This window comes from Echinops telfairi, unplaced genomic scaffold (assembly GCF_000313985.2).
Source record: "Echinops telfairi isolate 266 unplaced genomic scaffold, ASM31398v2 ScPeMD7_5;HRSCAF=22, whole genome shotgun sequence".
NCBI lineage: Eukaryota > Metazoa > Chordata > Mammalia > Afrosoricida > Tenrecidae > Echinops > Echinops telfairi.
In genome coordinates, this window is record NW_022103901.1 from 44,291,722 (window position 1) to 44,298,220 (window position 6,499).

General features: G+C 43.9%; 1 pseudogene; it reads right to left on the reverse strand.

Annotated features, from left to right (window-relative positions):
• The window catches only part of LOC101655984, a 12,287-nt pseudogene extending 7,597 nt beyond the window's left edge, over positions 1 to 4,690 (reverse strand).
• Positions 4,691 to 6,499: the final 1,809 nt, after the last annotated feature.

The window sequence follows — 6,499 nt, forward strand, 5'->3', positions numbered from 1 at the left end:
AAAAAACACATCTTTTCTCATGCTCACCTATCCATGTTGCTCTAGCAAATCACACAGGGATGTACGATGTGACATCATCCCAAGGAGGAATACATCCCCACTCATTTCCCACCCACCACACTAGGGAACACATTCCTGGGCAAGACTGGCAAATCAATTTCATGCACATGCCCCTCACAAAAAGGTAAAATATCTGGTCACAATGTTGACACTTTCTCAGAATGGGTGGAAACATTTCCTTCTACCTCAGAAGGGGCAAAACAAGTTACCCAGGTCCTCATAGATTGTGGTAGTTATATAATTTCATGTCAACTTGATAAATAGAATGTGGGGGTGGAGTCTACTCTGTCAATCAGGTCACAAGGTAACACCCACCAAGAGGATTCTGGGAACTTCCTCTTTTTCTCCTGGAAGAGGACCACACTCTTTCTCGGCTTCACATTCCTGTTGACAAGCTACATGGAGCTATGCTGATGACAGTCACTGCACTAGAGCTGGAGGAACCACATGGAGGCCCACGCCAGCACTGATATGCTTCCACTGCCACTGGATCCACTAGACTCACCCACTGGTCTGTGATCTTCCTGCATTTGGCATTATTGCATCTGTTGTGTGAGTCTGAAGAGGAATTTATAGACTGGCATCAGAAATAGGGGCTAATATTGGATTTATGGACTTTATCTGGACTGGGCTGGGATGTTTTCCTAATATACAATTACTCTTTGATATAAGCTCTCTTTACACACAAATAAATGTTCCTGGATTCGTTTCTCTAGTCAACCTGGAATAACACATAGATGAAATCATTCCTTGTTTTGGTCTATCAGCATCTCACAAGTAACTCAGCTCATAGCTCAGGCTCTGAATATATAATGGAATTACACATACCATACTGCCCTCAGTCATCAGGAAAAGCAGAAAAGGCCAATCGCATCCTTAAATCTCACTTATTCAAACTTTCTTTCAATGTTTACCTGCCTTGGACTCAGCGCTTACCTCTTGCCCTAATACGTATAAAAGCCACACCATGAGCTATCGTTCTAATCTAGTCTCAGGAGACCCCTTTAGTGCCGTAGGTCTCATTGGGCCCTACTCACACGATTCCGTTTTGGCATCAGTTTAGGAGCTGTTTCACCAAAAGATTGGAGTTGATGCCAAAAAGTGTCTACTTGTAAGTGCATACTGGGTTACTATTTGACTCTTTGATGTGTATGTGTGTGTGTGTATGTGATGACTCTCTCATGTGTATGTGTAAGTGGAAAAAATATGCCCTTCTGCCCTCATAACGATCATGAAACCCCCTGGATGCCCGAGGCAAAGTCATGATTTAAATATCATTTAATCTTTCCTGATGGATGTGTACAACCTGCACGATTGTGTAGGTGCTCAGAAGAAAAGAGAGAGTGTTGGACAGGCAGAATACCCGTATTTGGGGCGAATATGAAACCAACCACATGTCCCGCAACATTTGATCAGAAGACCTGTTGGCTCTATGAACCTTCCGTACAAATAACCCAAACGGGCATCAAAAGACTCAAGGAGCAAAATAGGTCCCCAACTCCTTACAAACTAATAGATCTAGCCGGACTCCGGAAAATAGCACAGCAAGCTAACTCCCAGAAATTGATTTTATCTCTCCTTAACACTGCCTACCAACTTCTTAGCCAAACAATGTTCACCACATAGTGTTGGTTATGTCTTCCTCTCTGACAAAGAAAATATCTCACATCTCTGATTCCATCTTCATGGGTGACACCTAACATAGCCACGACAAGCAAAGCATCTCTTACCATCGGGCCTTTAGCTACTGAAATTCTCATTCCCAACCAGGACACTGTATGCTTTCTGGCCCCTGAAGGGTTACGACCTACAGACAATGTCTCTACTGACTCCTATAGTCAAACTCTCTTTGAATCAAACAAAAAGACTCATGTGCCTCCCCTGGAATATTTTTCCTATGTGATATATTTTTTTGTAGCCAAAAAAAGAATACTGGGTTGACAGTATTATACACCCCAATCTTCCTCATTCCAGACATAACTTTTTTAGATGAACAGGACCTGACAAACACCCTACTGGAATACACATCTGAATCTGAATCCCCTCAAAATGTTGTCAATAGATACAAAAGAGCGGTAGTAACCCCTATCCTTGTTGGAAATAGCATAGTAACAACTCCTTACAAACTAATAGATCTAGCCAGACTCCAGAAAACAGCACAACAAACTAACTCCCAGAACTGGAGTGAGGGAAAATGAAAACTGGAATGGGGAAAATGAAAATGTTTCTCATTTTTATGATGAACTGTCAAGAGACCTTAGCGTTCATGTGGAGGCAATAGGTGATGCTCTTTTAACACTACAAACCCAGTTTAATTCCTTAGTAGGCGTGATGAAACAAAATAGGTGAGTACTGAATTTGCTGACTGCAGAAAAAATTCAAACATGTATTTTCCTAGGAGCGGAATGTTGTTATTTTGTGAATCAATTGGGCATAATTACACATAAGGTAAAAGGTCTAAAGGATCAAGTCCAACACCATCTGAAGGAGAATGGGACCCAGGTGGGAAAATATCTTTTGCTCTTGGAAATCTTGGGCCCATGGATCCTACCACTCCTAGAACCTCTCAGTTTAATATGTGTATTTCTGTGTTTGTCTGTTTCACCGTTTTCATTTCTTTTTTGCAGGAACATATGCATGCCTTCATGAGTCAAACTTACACAGAGGTGTATGTGGCTGGGTTCCAACCACCAAGGTGCTCACTGGACCATGCCGAGACAAGACAGCTATAGGTTTTACAATGCCCCTGTCCAGGAAGCAGTTACAGAAGATGAGACCTTGGGCCCTATTCCCTATTATCAAAAAGCAGAAATGATGGGTCCAGCTGACCATAAAATGGCATCCAACCATTATGAGCTTCTCCTTCCCATGATTCTATCCGCCCCCACATCTTCCTGTGTGAGCCAAAGAAATCTTCCTTGCATGTTAGAATTTATGTCATCTCCACCTCATTCAAACCTCCCAGTCAAGAGGATGGACGGTGCTTTCTCAAAGTTAATATTTAGTTACCACCTTGAGGGTATGTAAGTGTGGTACTTCTTTGTCTCACTCTCTTACCCAGCTCTGGTTTTTCCTCTTGCCCCCGGTGTTAGTCTGGGTAGACTAGAGAAACAAATCCATGGACACACATATGTGTATAAGAAAGAGTTTTACATACAAGAGCAATTGAACATTGAGAAAACATCCCAACCCAGTCCAGTCCAAGGCTATAAGTTTGATATTAACCCATATGTCCGATACCAATCTATAAAGTCCTCTTCAGACTCACAAAACACATGCAATGAAGCCAAATGCAGAGCAATCACAAGCCAGTGGGTAGAAAGTCTTTGGATCCAGTGTCATTGGAAACATCTCAGCACTGGCAGGGGTCTCTCTGTGGCTTCTTCGGCTTCAGAAGTCTGGTTGCATCCATGTGGCTTGTCTTCTGCAATGTCTTCCCGGGAGTAGCAGAGAGAGAGAGGTGTCTTCCGCCTCCAAGGAGGAAGTACCAGATTTCCCAAAATTCTCAGGAGAAAGCCATGCCCACACAGAAGTCTCATTGGCTATCTCCAGATTGACAGCCTAGACTCCACCCCTACACTCTTAATCCTTAAATTGACACCAGATTAGGTGGCTACCACACCCCCTTAACCTCTCTCCTTTGTTCATTCTCACTCTTGGTTATTCTATCTTCCCTCCTCTCCCCATTCTGCTTCTTTGTTCTCGTTTCTAATCTGGAAAAACTCCACGGGTCTTATTCTCCAATAAAACCTGTTGATTGACACTCGCATTCCATTCCAGTCTAATTTTCCATCAGATCTCACTGATGCAGCCTCTGGAGCATGCCATGCACCTTGAAGATCCAGGATTCAGTGTCCCAGCATTCCACAGCACCCAACTCGGGTCGCCAGGTTGCACCCAGAAGCCTGGGTCAATGTGGCCCATTCAATGCATACCACCAAAGATACTCCCCACCTGCAGGGTCCCCCAAAGCATTTTCAGTTATTCTTCTCCCCGACTGGAGGTCTTTTCCTACCAAACAAACATGCATTTGTGTTCGCCCAGATGTGTTTGCTCCATATCCCCTCTCCTGCATTGTTTTTCCCATCAGTATCCCTCATTCCTCTGATAAGACGTTCTACCCATCCAAGGGGACCTCATCATAGATTTACCATCCACTCTAAGTCGTGAAGCTCTTAACAGGCTGTGTCACCAAGAGACTACTCAACTTTCTCCCAGACCTGAGGCTCAAACTAACGGAGCACGTGCACCAGTTGCAGTGGAGTGCATTCTGACTCATAATTTCCCTATGTGGTCAGAGTAAGACGGGGTTCCACAGCATTTTACTGACTATAGATCTCCAGACCTTTCTTCTGAGGTGCACTGGAGTGAACTTGAAGCACCAACCTTTCTGTTAGACTCAAACACTTAACTGTTTTTCAAGATCCAGGGACTCCCAGTTCTAGGATAACCCACTGTCACTGAGTCAATACCAATTTATAGTGGCCCTCTATGCGGTTTCCAAGCCTGTAAATCTTCATGGAAGAAGAGAGCCTCACAGCTGGTGAATTTGAACTGCACCAGTCCAGCACTTACCTGTCAGTGTCACCAGGGCTTTGGGGGAAGGAAAGTGTCCAGACAGCCATTCCATGCTGTAGAAGTCCCTTCTCAGCCATACATACTGTATACCTGCAGGGCTCAACAGCCATACATTTATTCTATGACTCCCATTCTCTTATGTGTAGGGTGAAGAGGGTAGGGTGGCTGCATCAGGGACTTGGGAACGTTTCGAAGGTAGTGGTAGTAAACAAATAAACACACCCATTGATCACCGCTCCCACCTATACTTCTAAATGATGAAACAAACAACTTACTCTTAACTACCTCCAACACTTAATGAAAGGAATGCCACTGACATTATCAAGACCCTTTTGCTCATAAAGGACACAAATTCCAATCAAACTCGTTAGATTAACAACGGATTTATTGACTTACATAATCAAAGTCCCAAAGAGCTCATGTCACAGGGTCAGTAAACTCCAATGATGTCAGCAGTGCTTAACTCTGGCTCTGCCCCTGGCTCTCCCCCCCTGCTTTCTCTGTCCGCTTCTTTCTCTTCCATGGCAGATGGGCCGTCTATGATCCCCAGGCTGCTGATTCTCAGGAAAGAGTGTAGTTTCCTTCAAGTGCACAGATACAAAATGTAACGTACGGATTCTCCATTCTTAGATCCCATGCTCATTTGGGGACCACTTTCAGTACTAAGAGTGGGCAGGCATGGGTCATGTCTAAAGTTATGCAGTGATAGCGCCACCTGCTGTGTGGAGTGAGAAAGGATCAGCTTTCCAAAACAACAATGCTGCATGGGTTCTTTGGATAGGGAAAGTCTGGAAGAATGAGGGGAAGGGATTGGAGCCAGATTGGAGCCAGATCTAGCAATCGATGCCCACGTCAGAAAAGTTATGCGGACACAGCTCATATATGTCTGGGTTATTTAACATCTAGACAGGTGGTTGCATGGGCCTGGGTTTCGTTTGCCAATCTCTGGAAGTTAAGCCAGTTTCAAATCACTACCGTCTACGACAGGGGTAGGGAACCTGTTTTCTGCCAAGGACCATTTGGCTATTTATAACATCACTTGTGGGGCATACAAAATTATCAACTTAAAAATTAGCCTGCTATATTTGGTGAAATATTTAATTAACTCACCCCTAATGTGATGACTGAAGCTACTTCTCTTTGGTGCATCATCTGATATCCGCTGGTGCTGATGATTTCCTGGGCTTCACACACCCTTCAGAGCTGGATGCGCCCCACCCCTGGTCTAGGGCAGGCAGCACTGGAAGCATTCTGGTGGGTCAACATCAGGCTGTTGACCAAAGTCACAATGCAAACTCATTAGCCATTGGAGAAACAGGAAGCACTCTGCTTCTATAAAGATTTATACCCTTAAAAGCCCTGTGGAGCCATTCTACCCTGCCCTACATGGTTGCCATGAGTCGCAATGCATTCAATAGCATTGGGCATGTTTTTTGTGGTATTGCTTAAGGCAATAAATAATAAGGCAAGTTCACTGCTGAATAGCACTAGACTATGTGGGATGAAGTCCTTTATAAGCTTCAAAGAGGGCAGGGCCCTTTAAGCATTTCTATTGATTTTTATATTAGGATAAAGGACTAAACCATGTGACATTCAAACTGCCAGTTCCATCCCCATATCGATATCTCATATAATTACTCAGTCACAGCATTCTTTCCCACTGATTCATAAAGAGCCTTGGGATCATTCTCACCAAAGTTCTCCAAGCAGATAAGAGAACTTTGTGAGATAGACCCATTTATTCTCCCTGCACTACTCTTTGGCCAGTCAATAAAAGGAAGGAAGTAGGAAGATGAGATGTTGAGACAAAACGGAGGCCAGTAGTGAAGCAGGTCACAGTATAGGAATGCGAATGGTGGGA